The sequence below is a fragment of the Sorex fumeus genome, unplaced genomic scaffold (assembly GCF_029834395.1).
Source record: "Sorex fumeus unplaced genomic scaffold, SorFum_2.1 ptg000098l, whole genome shotgun sequence".
Lineage (NCBI taxonomy): Eukaryota > Metazoa > Chordata > Mammalia > Eulipotyphla > Soricidae > Sorex > Sorex fumeus.
In genome coordinates, this window is record NW_026606155.1 from 70216715 (window position 1) to 70230923 (window position 14209).

The following is a 14209-nucleotide window of genomic DNA, read 5'->3' on the forward strand; positions in this document are numbered from 1 at the left end:
TTCATTATTATAGAGAGGAATTTTATAAAGCAGAATTCAGCAGAAACTTAGAAAGTCATATGTGACAAAAGAATACCCTGAATTAATCAAGGAGAGCAAAAAATATTCCTCTTTAGAAAAATGTCTTTGCAAATTATTTTGTGCCTGCTAAAGGGGGCAGACTTGGGGAATAGTTGGGAAAACGGGGACAATGGTGAAGGGAAGGTCACACTGATGGTGGGCTTGGTGTTGGAATATTGAATGCCTATAACGAATGCATCATGAACAATTTTGTAAACCACCATGTTTAAGTAAAGAGGGGAGGGGAATAGAAAAATGTTTTTGGAGAAGTAAGTTACTTCTCAAAGCACATTTCTTAGGTTGTAAATCTCTGAGGATTCTTATTTGAATAGAGAAAGAATACAAGTGATCAACCTTCTATTTTCTGCCATAAGTTCCCAGTGATAAATCTCTGGGCTTCCTCCAACCCCTGCACTGAGTTTCTGCTCTTCCATATGTATGCATGAGGCACGGTCTACTCCACTATAGTGAGAGACAGGTGCCATCTGCCTCACTCACCTTGTGACACATCAAATGCTGCCTAGACAATAAGAAATTCCCATGGTACCCAAGGACTGCAACTTATTAACAGCCCATCTGCTCATCCAGACATTCACCTCCACAGGAAGTGAGAACAAGTTGAGAAAGGCCTAAAAGAATGGACTCATACAATTAAGAAGGTTGATTTTAAAGTACTGATAGTGGTTTTATGCTAAGATGATACATGCTCATCTCAGAATTAGGGGTTGAGAATTAATACAAATAATCTGCTTAATCTTAACTTTTTTATAAACATAAGATCTTGTGATGACCACATCACTTATAGCCTCCCTGAAGGATTTGGTCAAGTGAGATTTTTTTATTATAGCTTCTCAAGATGACTACTTAAAATCAAAAACAAGACCCCATAAATACCTGTACTGCTTCTCTCCTTTATTTTGCTCCACAATAGTTAATGCATATTCTAATTTATCATGTCCTCTTTTACCATTTCATTCCTTCTAATAGAATGTAAAATTCTTTAAGATTCATCACCAATATCTAAAATAGTAAATACAGCAAGATAGGTACTAACTTTTGATGACTAATTTGTTCTCTGATCTTAATATATAAAAATAGCATCTTAAAGTTTTATCTCCATGTCCTAATTCCACTATTTTACCCTCACTTAAAATAAATCTAACCCGGTGCTAAACAGAGTAAAACTCAATAAATATTAATATCAATCAACTAACCATTGATTCTACTACAGACATGAGAAAATGGGGAAAAGAAATAATTCACCATCTGTGTTGAAACATAATACTTGTAATTTATCTGTTTACTGAGCATTTATCATGAGTTTTCTATGCTGTCTTTGCTTTCATGAAAGACTGTCACAGTAAAAATGTCTACATTCAATGCAGTAACTTCAGAATGCTCTTAGAATTTGTGATTTTGCTTTTATATTATTTTCCTAAAGAAATAAAACACTAGCTTAAATGTATAATGAGCTGCCAAGGGTTTGGCACAATTATATATTCAATTCTCTTAAATCAGTTGCTTGGAAAATGGAAGCTAACTCCCCTGATACATAGAAGGAATAGTAAGGACTCCATGAAATGCAGGAGTTTGTCTGATCATGTGGAATGCACTGGTTGCTCATATGAGAAACAGAAAGGCAAGGGGGAAATGAACCCAGAAATGACTGGGTACCAGAAAATAAGGAGAGAAAGGTCATTGAGGCTCATGTCAATAGCATTTAGCCACTCTATTAAACAAAACATCACAGAAATATTGTCATTCTGATGTCTCTTTAGTAACATTCAGTGAATCTATTAGTGTAATAAATGGTGCATCATTAATTTGCAAGAAAGAGCCAAACTTACAGAGGATACCTTACTCACCTAATGAGCAGAGATATAACCCTGAAGGAATTTGATTCACAGTGTGAAAATAAAGGACTTGGAAAATGTTCTAATAATTAAGCATATGGAATGTGTATGTTCTTTAGAGTTTAGATTTCACATGGCTATAGGAGTCACCTTGTTCATTTATATAAAGAACGTTAATTGTGCTCCCAAGTCACCAATCTTCAGGGATATTGTGGTGATGACTCATACAATGAGAATTCCTGACTCTAGAGAGCTGGCATTTGAGGGAGAGGCACACAAGAACCAAGAAAACAAATTAAAAATTAAGAACCTATAGGCTGTGATCAGTGTCGTGAAGGAAATAGAGAGTGATAAGAAAGAGAATTAACTGAGAGAGGCCAGTCAGAAGGGGGCTCTGAGTTGCTGACATCAAAGTTGTAACTTGGAAGATAACCCAGTCATGCAAGAACAACTACAGAAAACAGATTATAAATAGAAAAATAGCCTGAAGCCAAGGGAGGACATGCAATAGAAAAGAGACCCAAGCTACCTGAAGGAGGGAGAATGTCAGATGAGATGAGATTCACGGAGCATGAGGCAAGTTCAAACAGAGCACTGTGGGTCACTTAAAGGAATCTAGATCCTTTTTAGGTTCAATAGAGAGTAATATTTATCTATGATTTCCAATTAAAACCATATGCTAAGAAGAATGTATGAAAGACGTCTATTTGCAAATACCAAACCTACTGAATACAAAATCATTTTTTCAACAACTAACTACAGATCTGAACTGTGATATATGAAGGAAGAGTGTCAGGTGATAGCAGAAAAGGAGGGATGATAAGGATAAGAGAACATTCCGGATGCTGGACATGTTATAAATTTTGATCTTGGTGGTAGATAACTGAGTTATTAAAGAACTATTAACTAAAGTGTGAACTTTTAAAAAAAAGTACAGTGCTAATTTACTTGCCTTCCATGCAGTCAATATTCAACAATCCTTGGCGTTACATATAATCTCTAATACCCACCCACCAGGAATGATCACTGAGCACAGAGCCAGCAGTAAACCCTAAGTATCGTTTGGTATGTCCCCCACACATACACACACAATTTTTTTTTTTGCTTTTTGGGTCATACCTGGTGATGCACAGGGGTTACTGCTGGCTCTGCACTCAGGAGTTACTCCTGGCGGTGCTCAGGGGACCATATGGGATGCTGGGAATCAAACCCAGCTCGGCTGTATGCAAGGCAAACATCCTACCCACTGTACTATCTCTCCAGCCCCAACAATTTTTTAAAAATTATTTCCCTATCCTTCTCTGTTGCTGTGATTTCTGGAAGTTCAAACACTCTTGGTTGTGATACTTTGCACACTTTAGTTGAGGTTCTAACACATATTTGATGACACTGCACTGGAGACGTAAAACTTTGGAGTGGAGCTAAGCATTCCAAACAGCAGGGCTGCTAGAACCGTACTCAGGTATGGGGACTTGGAGACGTAGAGGAATGTGAAGTCAGGCTTCCCAAGCCTCAGAGTTACAAGGCAGGTGTTTTTGTCAACGAGCTATTTCTGAAGCCAGAATTGTATGCATGTGATATATGCATTAACCTTATGTATTTTAAAATAATCATAAAAATTTAATTTCACTTGACATCACTAACTGAAGCTCTTTAACTCATAGATATTGGTAGTATTTGTTTATTATTACTGATGTAACATTGTTATACAATAGCATTAATATTTTAAGAGTATAATGTTACCACACCATACAGACCCTTGAAGTGACTGTATCCTTCACCACCGATCATTGTACAATTTCAGCCCACACCCCCCATTCCTACCTTGACAATCTCAATTCTGTGGTCAGAGTATAACGTATGTCAAATTGGACATATTTGGAGACATTACTCTCATTTAACAGAAATATTTTTATTTATTAGTATCCTGCTAGTTTGAACTTTATTCCAACATTTTTGTGGTTGCCACCATTTTGTCCCATGTTGTGATTTCTGAAGAATAACTCAACACATCATAAAATATCCTTGGAATAACTGAAAAAGGATCAGCTCCAGGACAAAGCAATGAAATATAGAAATGTAAATCAGACTTCTTATATCATGTGGCAGTTTGATATGTTCTTGCACTTTTGAAATAATCTGATATGTTTTAAAGCTCACCTGAAAACAACAGAGTTCATAGTATTGTGGACATATGGATGGCAACCACTTAAATAATTATCTATAGAACGGGAGAGGTAGTTCCAAAGCTGAGTACATGCTTTGCATGGAGGGCCAGATTAGGTCCCTGGCACTGCCTGTTTCTGAGCATCATTGAGAGTGGTCCCTAGGTATAAAGGTATCGACCTCGAAACATCAGGTGTAGTTCAACTCCCACCCTCAGAGAAAAAATTAACTTTAAAATCTTATGTATTCCCTGTCCCAAATAACCCCAGTCTAATCAAAAATATGTACTTGGTTAAATCATGAGGTTAAAGGTAAAATGGGAATTTTATTAAAGGTGGCAAACCTAATTTTGCAAGTCCCCAAACTAAGACCCTCTGCTCACCAAGAGAATATTCTTAGTCTGTTAAATTACATTTACAGCATTAAATCCTATTCGGCTGCCCATGTTTCACACCTCACCTTTATCCTCTAGGCAGGAAAGGATTAGTTCTCTCTCACTGAAGGGAGTCTAAAATAAGCAAGTCAAGAGAGAGAGAATCAAAGCCCTTTTCTTGAAGTTGAAAAATAGCAGCAGCCCTTTGAGAGTGTGTTCTGTGATTGCTGGGTTGACTGGCCATAGCTCTGTAAGATCACAAGTCTCTCGGACCCTCCGCTTCAAGACCTGAACTCCTCCCTATGAATCAATTGGGTTTAGCGCTCTGATCCTCACTTTCCTCATCTTCAAAATGGGAATAGCAACATTTCACTCACGGGATAGTGGTAAGTGAAGTTTCCAGCTGTGTAGCAGATGTGTACTCATTTTGTATGCCTCCGAATGCCCTCAGTACCTATATCCCAACAGCTGGGCACTGTCTCCATTGAAGGAGAAGGTAGAGCAGATCATCTACTTAAGTAGCCTTCAGAAAGCAATGAACTCTAAAGACTGAAAATATCTCTATTTTTTAGAGGGGAAATGGCACATAATTCCAAATGCAGTTGACACAATTTATATGACTCTCACTTAGTCCTTATGTTTTTAGTTTGAATATTAAAAGTTAAATCGTAGGTGTTACATGTAATCTCTTGGGACCTTGATGAGAAAATGGACTTTCTTAGCAGAAACAGCTTTCTTCTCCTGGGGAACAATTAAAATTTACATCCTTCTTTTGATGACTATTGGCTACCTGGAGACAGAATTAATTAGTGGATAGTGACATTAAAAAACTTGGCAACAGAAGACAGAAGAGAAAATAAATACTCTAAATAAAAATGGCAAAGGAGAGACAAGAATCATTCAGGAAATGTAAACCAGAAATAGCAATTGTTGGAGGGTTGAGGGAGGGAGAGCAAGAGAGATATAACACAAAAACAGTGGAGTTGAGAACAGATATTTATCCAATCAATAAATTCTAATATATAAATGTCTTCCTTATTTTCCACTATGCTCACTAATGCTTTTTTGTTTATTTTCTTTAGGGCCACACAACCAATGCTTAGAGGTTACTCCTGACTCTGCAGTCAGGAATCACTCCTGGCGATGCTCAGAGGACCATGGGATGCTGTGGATTGAACCAGGGTCAGCCTCGTGCAAGGCAAGTACCCTACCTGCTGTACTATCTCTCTAGCTCCCAATTAATGCATTTTTAAAGGTGCATCATTGTTTCTAAAGAGCAAAAGGAATAGTTTAATGATATATTATATGTAAATATTTACATTAACAGGAAAATTGCTTTATTCAACCCTTTACTAGATAAATGTTGAATAAATACTCAACTTTAAGCTTTAAGAGGTATTCACACTCCCTTGGATGCCCAATTATTTCTCTAATTGTGCTTGTTCTGCTAGTGTGGGAGTAGGGGGAGAAGTCAGATTAAGAAAACAGAGAAATGTTCAGAAGTCAGACAAGCATCCAGAGAGAAGAGAGATGAGGAAGGCTGAACTATTTATCTCGCAGGGTCAGTCTGAGACTGCTCACCTACTACAGGGTGGAAAGCAAAGGAATTTTTCACAGAAATACAAAGAATAAATAGTCAGAGAGCAAAAGAGGAGAAAGTTTCAAAAGGCAAAGTGCCATTAATGTCTAAAGCTATACCAAACTCCAGGGAGATCAGAAGAAATATTTCTGTTTGGGAGAAAAGTCATCTCAGTAAAAATGAGACCTTGAGGGATACATAACACAGATTAACCAAGAGACCAACTCAGAAAGAGAAGGTTCTGGGAGTCAGAGGAGTCTTACTAAGATTGCATTCTTTCACTTGTTGCCTCTCTCTGTGCAAGTTTATCCAGTCCTAAGATCTCAATGACATTTTTCCCCTTGCTCTTTTGAGCTACACCCTGTGGCTCAGGACTTATTCTTGACTCTGTACTCAGGGTCATTTCTTGCTAGACCTGGGGCATCAAATTATGGTACCAAGGATTGACTTCCTCTTTATTATTAATACTTGCTTTATTTAGTTCACCTTCATTTCCCACTGTTGATATGTTGGAATAAACAAAGGTTGTGAACATGCTTGGTTGGGTGGCACATCTTAGTTATGTGCATGCAAAGATCTGCACCTGGAGCTGTGGTACTCACAGAACTCACCAAATTATAGCTAAGGTGATCACACGCATGCTTACCAGGGCTCACATTCTTGATCACAGTGATCACACATATTTCAGTTGCAGTTCTCACAGGCTGTTCCCTCTAATTGCCATGAACTCACACACCTAGTTGTGGGGTAGCCAGAAGTTACTGCAACACTGGGAATCAAAGTCACTGCAACACTGGGAAGAATTGTCAGGGACAAACATCTGAGCTGCCAGGATTATGTTCGATCCATGTGGCAGCACAAGGACCGAAATCATGGCCTTTTACTGTGAGGCTGGTGCTTTAACAGCTAAGCCATCTCCTGGTCCTCATATTCATCTACTTATTCACTAGTTAATTAATATAGCATTATTTTGCATGATCATATGTGTTTTAGGGAGATAATTTCATTCCTGTAAATATTTATTACCATTCCACACCTATTACCAAAGTACCAATACGTCAACAATTTATTAAACTCCTCTCCTCTTTTGTCACCCTTCCTTCTCCGATAATCGTAGCTCTGCTTGGTCCACAGATTTGTTTCAGTTGTTTGTGTCTATTACCTTGCTTTGCTTCTTTCTTTGTCCTCTATATAAAGGAAAGTGTCTGCAACTTGTCTTTCTCCTTCTGATTTATTTCCCTTAACATAGTCCTCTCCAATTTTATCCATGCTGTAATATAAAGAGAGACTTTGCCTTTGTGACTGGGTAGAATTCCACTGTGTGTATAATCTCAGTCTTCTTCATGTACTCATTTGTTGTTAGTCACTGTGCTGTTTCCAGAACAGAATATAGTAAATTGAGCTGCAATGAATGTGGTTGCACATAAATCTTCTCAAATTAGTTTTTACCTTGGGTAGGAGTAGAATTTCTAGATCATATGGGAGAGCCACTAGTTTTATTATTTGGAAAGTCATCCATATTGCTTTCCACAAAGTATGCATCAATTGGTATTCCCACCAACAGTGAATTAAGAATCCTCTTTCTCTACACCCTCCGACAACACTTGTTATTTTTGACCTTTTACATACATATCATTCTCAGGGGTGTAAGGTGGCATCTAATTGTTGTTTTGATTTATATCTCCCTGAGTAGGAGTGATGATGAATATTTCTGTGTGTCTGTCTTTATGTCTGCTTTGGTGAAGTTCATGCTCAGCTTTTCTCTCCATTTCATGGTGGAGTTCTTTGATGTTTTTTCTGTTGAAGTTTGTGACTGCTTTACATTTCTCGAGTATCAGTCCTTTGTCAAATGTATAATGCATATATATATACATATATATATATTCTCCCATTCATCAAGATGCATTTTTGTTCCAGTGAGTTTCTTTCGGTGTCCCGATGCATTCTAGTTTTAGATAATCCCACTTAATTTACTTTTACTTTTGCTTCCCTTGTCTTTAAAGTCAAATATTCAAAACATCACAGAACAATTTCATGAATTGTTTTTGCATCAATTTTTTTCTATATGTTTATGGTTTTGGATCCAACATTTAAGTCTTTAATTTCTTTTTAGTCAGCCTTTATGTACAGCATAAAATAGTGATCCAGATTTATTCATGTAAATAGTATTGATAGCATGTGACTATCCACTCATCCAGCACCATTTATTGGTGAGACTTTCCTTTCTCCATGTTATGTTCTTGGCTTCTTTTTAACAAATTAACTCTGCAGATATGTGAGAGCTTAATGATTAAAATTGGATTCAACTCTGATATTTATCTCTATTTGGGTTTCAAAATATTGTTTTGATTACTAGAGGTTTTTTTTGACAATATAATTTGAAATCATGGTACAAGATTCCTCCATTCCTTTTTTGTCTCAGGATTTCTTTGTCTACTCGTGGTATTTTGTGGCTCCAAGAAAATTTCAGTAAGATATGTTCTACTTCTTTAAAGAATGTCACTGCCAAAAAGATGTACTAGTACATGCTTTCCATGGGAGATTTAGTCCCATCTCCAGCACTAGCAGTAGAGGGGGCCAGAGTGGTAATACAGCAGGTAGGGAACTTGCCTAGCACACCTCCAACCAAGGTTCAATCCCCAGCATCCCATATATTCCCTTAGCAATGCCAGAAGTAATTCTTGAGTGCAGAGACAGCAGTAACCCCTTAGCATCGCTGTATGTGACCCAAATAAAAGCAAAATAAATGGTCAGTAGAAACTTTAGGTTTGCATCATTACCAGAGTAATATTTCTAAAACATAAATATATCATAAAAATATACTAGATTGAAATTCTTCCTCTAGCATCGATAATTAAAATGAATCTAGAAGATGAGAAATCGGAGTTGGAGAGATAGTACAATGGGTAGGCACTTGCTTTGCATACAGACCTGAGTTCAATTCCCAACACCTCAGATGGTTCCATGCACACTTCCAGGAGTAATCCTGAGTGCAGAGCCAGGAGTAATACTTGAGCGTTGCTGGATGTGACTCCAAAACAAAAAATAAATAGTTAAAACACAAAAAAAATCACTACATCTCTGTACTTTATCTTTCTTCCTTACAAAAGGTCTCATGATAAATTTTTGCTACATATAACAGAAATTTTGTGATGATTAATTCTACACTGCTTCCTAAGAACTAAGTCTTGAGGATTATAAATGGCAAAGAAACAAGCCTGTGGTATAAAGCTTAAGTTCTAAAGTTTTAACTAGCAGGATAATAAATTATATTTTATAGTTTGATACCATCAGTGTTAAGTGCATAGTAAAATCCTAGAGGAAAATGGTCTAAAATTTTAATGGTAAATGTTCTCAATGATATGGTTACAGACAAGTACTATTTTTTTTAAAAAAATACATTTCCACAATGAATATGAAATTCTTCTAAGTCCAAGGCAAAACATTCCACTTATAAAACAGAAAGTTATAAGAAAGAAGCACTAAACCAAAAAAGAATTTAAAATAGTTTTCACAATTCTGAAAGATACTGAACTTGCTAATTTATTAAACTGTTAGAAGGAACTGATTCTCTTTTTGTGCCTTTCCAGGGTAAATGTTCACTTAATGCTACTGAGGACAACTCATCCTCACACCCCCTGCCAGGTAAGGGTGAAAACAAAACAGAAGCTCACAGTTCCTTAAAGATCTAAGAAGTCCAGATTGCAGTGGAAATAGTTCTTCTGGAACCTCTGCATAAAATTCTGGATACTACAGCAGGCACTAAATAATTTGCAACTTATATTTAATTTTTAGAAAATTTCTAAGTGAAAATTCAGCCAATAAAAATTGCTATTGTCTAAAATGAGAGCGAGTGAGATAGAGAGTGAGAGAGAGTGAGAGAGAGTAAGAGAGAGAGAGAGAGAGAGAAGAAGAAGTTGTCTGCCATAGAAGAAGACGGGGGTGGGGGGTGGGGGGGCTGGGAGGGAAACTAAGGGCACTGGTGATGGGAAATTACACTGGTGGAGGGATGGATGTCAAAACATTGTATAACTGAAACCCAATCGTGAATAACTTTGTAATAATAATAATAATAATAATTGCTCTCAATGTCATGCATACCATCCAAGTGAATTGAAGACTAACCAAAAAAGGAATCATCATTTCTTGATTCTTTCTTCAAGGCTGGATTTTTGTTGAAGAATTTTTTTTCTAACTGTCTATTTTCAGCCATGTGGTTTATCTCTCTCAAAGAAAAGGTTCCTTTAAACATTTCTACCAAGCAGGGCAATAGATCTACTCTAATTATAGGGTCACAAGTAGATTTCTAAAGCCTATTTCATTTTATGTTATAAGAAGGACCTGCATAATAAGTTTTAATAAAATAAATGTAGCATAGAGGTATTAAAATGTTTGATGGCTTTAAACCAGGGGAAAGTTTCTTAACACAGGAAAATTTTGTCCCCAAGCAGACATTTTTCATTTCATCACTGAGGATTTTCTACTCCAACTTCTATCTCCAATACTCAAATGTTTCCTTCACAACAGGCATCAAAATAGTTCCTCCAAAATTTCATTCCATATTATCACCATATTATCAATTTCCTTCATATTCATTATGACTTTATATTTGGTTGAGAGTAACAACCTGAGAATAGAGACTGAGAATTAATATAAATTAATTACAATTTATCTTTGGAATTGACAGAGATGGATGGTGGAAGAAAGGGGATAGCTGAAGGAGAAAGTGATTAAGGCAAAATCCAGTCTTCACATTCTGCCTTGTTTCTTTACACCAAAGCAGATGGACTTTTGGAAGAAGCAAATCTGGGTTTGAATTCCAACTCTATCCTTTGATACCCCGAAACAAGCAACAATTACCTTCTTTGAACCTCGGCTTCTTCTTCTTATATGTGGAAATAATTACAGTGATCTCCCAGTGATCTTTTCATTCCCAAACAGTAAGTGATCAATAAACACTGCTTCCATCTCTCTTCTCTCTTTTATGTGCAGTGCTGCAACTCTGATTGGATGATATTTATTTTCTCACACTCTTCCTCAATGGAAAATAAATACTGGTTTCCATGTTTTGAAATGTTTTGAAAAGTGAATGATAAATGTCAAATGATATAAGACTGAGATAATACTTACGATTTCACCTCAAACTCAGAAAGTGTGTTTGTACTATGTTATTATTTCTCTCCAGAAAGGTTTCATGAGCATTAATATTTTTTGAAGAAGACCACTCCCCTTATGTTATGTTTTGATATAAATCTAACATCTATACCACTTTTCTGTGTCACTCCCTTAGAATTTAAGAGTATCCCATTCACTCCCAGGGTGCTTCTTGAGCTTCTACAAAAGGAAAGTCTAACATCTCTCAAGTATAATTCCATCTGCTTCTATCCTGGGGCTTGCCAGAGTAGGCATTTTGACTTTTAAATTAAGGTTTATATTATTTATGATGGCTATACCTTGGTAGACACAGTGAAATAAATCAATGACTTAAGAAACTGGTGCACAGTGCTTTAGATGTGAGAACAGGGGAGGTTGGAGGTGGTTGTTCTTAGAACCTCTATATCATTGTTGATCTTGCATGAAATTACCTCTAACTTGTTACCTAATTCTCAGGAATTTTTTTTCTGTGTCAGTTTCTGTAACTTATTGGAGCAATGTTACTAAACTATGCTCTGTTCTGGGCGGGGGCGGGGGGGAGAACTCCCCTTTTTTTATTGAATCACTGTGAGATTGTTCTGTTATTTTATTCCAGCTCATTAAGGTCAGCATCAAAGACATTTACATGTGCTGTGTTACATGATAATGCTACAGGTTTAAATCTTTCTTTTTGGGTCACACCCAGCAATGCACAGGGGTTACTTAGGAATTGCTGCTGGCGGTGCCCGGGGGGACCCTATGGGATGCTGGAAATTGAACCTGGCTTGGCACGTGCAAGAAAAAACGCCCAACCCGCTGTGCTATCATTCTAGCCCTTCTACAGGTTTTTTTTCCCCATTCTAAGTTTGTCCTCCATCCACACTTCACTGCGATAGAGTTGATTTAGAAAAGATTCATGAATATAGGCAATATTTTCCCCAGGAAAAGATTTCATGATCTATTACATCTTTACAATGCAGTTCATTTTTGCTGTTGTGGTTAGAATGATAAAGTCTGAAAGGAAGTCTAGAATTAATTTCATGGCTTCTTTCATGAATTGATTCCCAAATAGTCCTTCAGCAGTCTTGACCTTTTCTCTGCCTCAAGACTCTAATAACAATCTCACCGTTCTTATTTACTCACTGTTTTCTTTATATAAAACCTGATGAGCATTTATTTCTTGTCATTGTAATTGGTTGTCCTAGGTTTCCACATAGACACCAACCAGATGTTAAGCAGGATTGCTTGGTTTCTTCTTTATTTTTTTAGTGAGCAAGATAGTTTTTATTGAACAAACTTGACTTAGAAAGAGATGAGGAGGGAGGGAACATGTGTTCAAATATGCATTCAAAAGAGAACATGTTTGGGCCTCTGTGCCCAAACTGGTCCTCTTCACATCAGAACATAGTCACTATTCCATAAAGAAGGCTGGGGTTTCACTTGGCTTTGAAACTGACAATGTGATTTTGATAATGAAAGGGGGAAGATAATTCCAGCTGATTTGGAGGCAAAAATTCTGGAAGCCAAAACAAAGGGATATGTCCCTCTTTATGTCAATGCAACTGCTGGCACCACTGTCTATGTAGCTTTTGATCCAATACAGGAGATTGCAGATATTTTTGATAAATACAACCTTTGGCTACATATTGATGCTGCCTGGGGCGGTGAGATGAACATGTCCAGGAAGCACCGCCATAAGCTCAGCGGCCAACCCTATCACCTGGAACCCTCACAAGATGATGGGTATGCTACTGCAATGCTCCGCCATTCTCATCAGGGAAAAGGGAATACTCCACATATGCAACCAGATGTGTGCAGGATATCTCTTCCAGTCAGACAAGCAGTATGATGTCTCCTATGACACAGGGGACAAGGCAATTCAATGTGGTCATCACGTGGACATTTTCAAGTTCTGGCTCATGTGGAAAGCAAAGGGTACAGTGGGATTTGAAAATCAGATCAACAGATTCCTGGACCTGGTTGAGCACCTCTATGCCAAGATTAAAAAACAGAGAAGAATTTGATATGGTTTTTGATGGTGAGCCTGACCATACAACCATCTATTTCTGGTATATTCCACAAAGCCTCCGGGGCATTCCAGACAACCATGAACGACAGGAGAAACTTCCCAGGGTAGCTCCCAAGATCAAAGCACTAATGATGGAGTCTGGAACTACCATGGTGGGCTACCAGCCTCAGGGAGACAAGGCCAACTTCTTCCAGATGTTCATCTCGAACCCGGCCACCACCCAGTCTGACATCAACTTCCTCATCAAGGAGATAGAAAAGCTGGTCCAGGACCTGTAAATCCCTCCCAAGAACCCAAGTCTACAGGAATTCCCTGCCCTCTCTGGCATTCTAGAACAACCTTCATATGTTGCTGAACCATTTAGGCCATTTAACAGAGGGAAACACACGCTCTCTTGAAGATTACTGTTAAAAACCTTACATATGCTTGTTATAGTTAGCTGGAAATAACATTCTTTCAAAAAAGTCACACATTAGGAGCACAGTATATATGTACAGTTCTAGATACCTCTCTCATATCCGTGTTTGTAGTGAGTGGGACTTAGTCATAGATTACAGCATGTCTCTCGTTCCACATGAAATCACTCCATCTCCAGCGGTTACTGGGGGGGCCATCCAGGCTGCAAACCAGCTTGCCCAGGAACCACAGGACTGATGTTTCCTTGTAAATGTCATGTCATAGGGACCAGGGGAAATGATGGTGGTGATCACTGACCTTCGTGAATGTCAAGAGACACCCCCTACCCATTAGTTTCTTAGTAGGTGAAGTAGTAGCTGAGTCTTTGTTACGTGTGTGCTACTGCTGTGTTTTTAGAGTTTATTTCTGTAGATTGTGTATATTACTGTCATCAGCCCTTGGGTTACAGGGGAAGGGGGAGAGAGGAAGAATGCACATGATTATTCAATAACTGTTTAATTGTAAAGGTAAAGGTAAAGGTAAAGGCCCTCCCGTTGATCGTCGATTTGCTCGAGCGGGCCCAGTAACGTCTCCATTGGAGACTTTGTTGTTACTGTGTC

General features: G+C 37.8%; 1 pseudogene; it reads left to right on the forward strand.

The window, feature by feature from the left end:
- Positions 1 to 2484: 2484 nt before the first annotated feature.
- On the forward strand, positions 2485 to 13908 carry LOC130041640 (glutamate decarboxylase 1-like; annotated as a pseudogene).
- Positions 13909 to 14209: the final 301 nt, after the last annotated feature.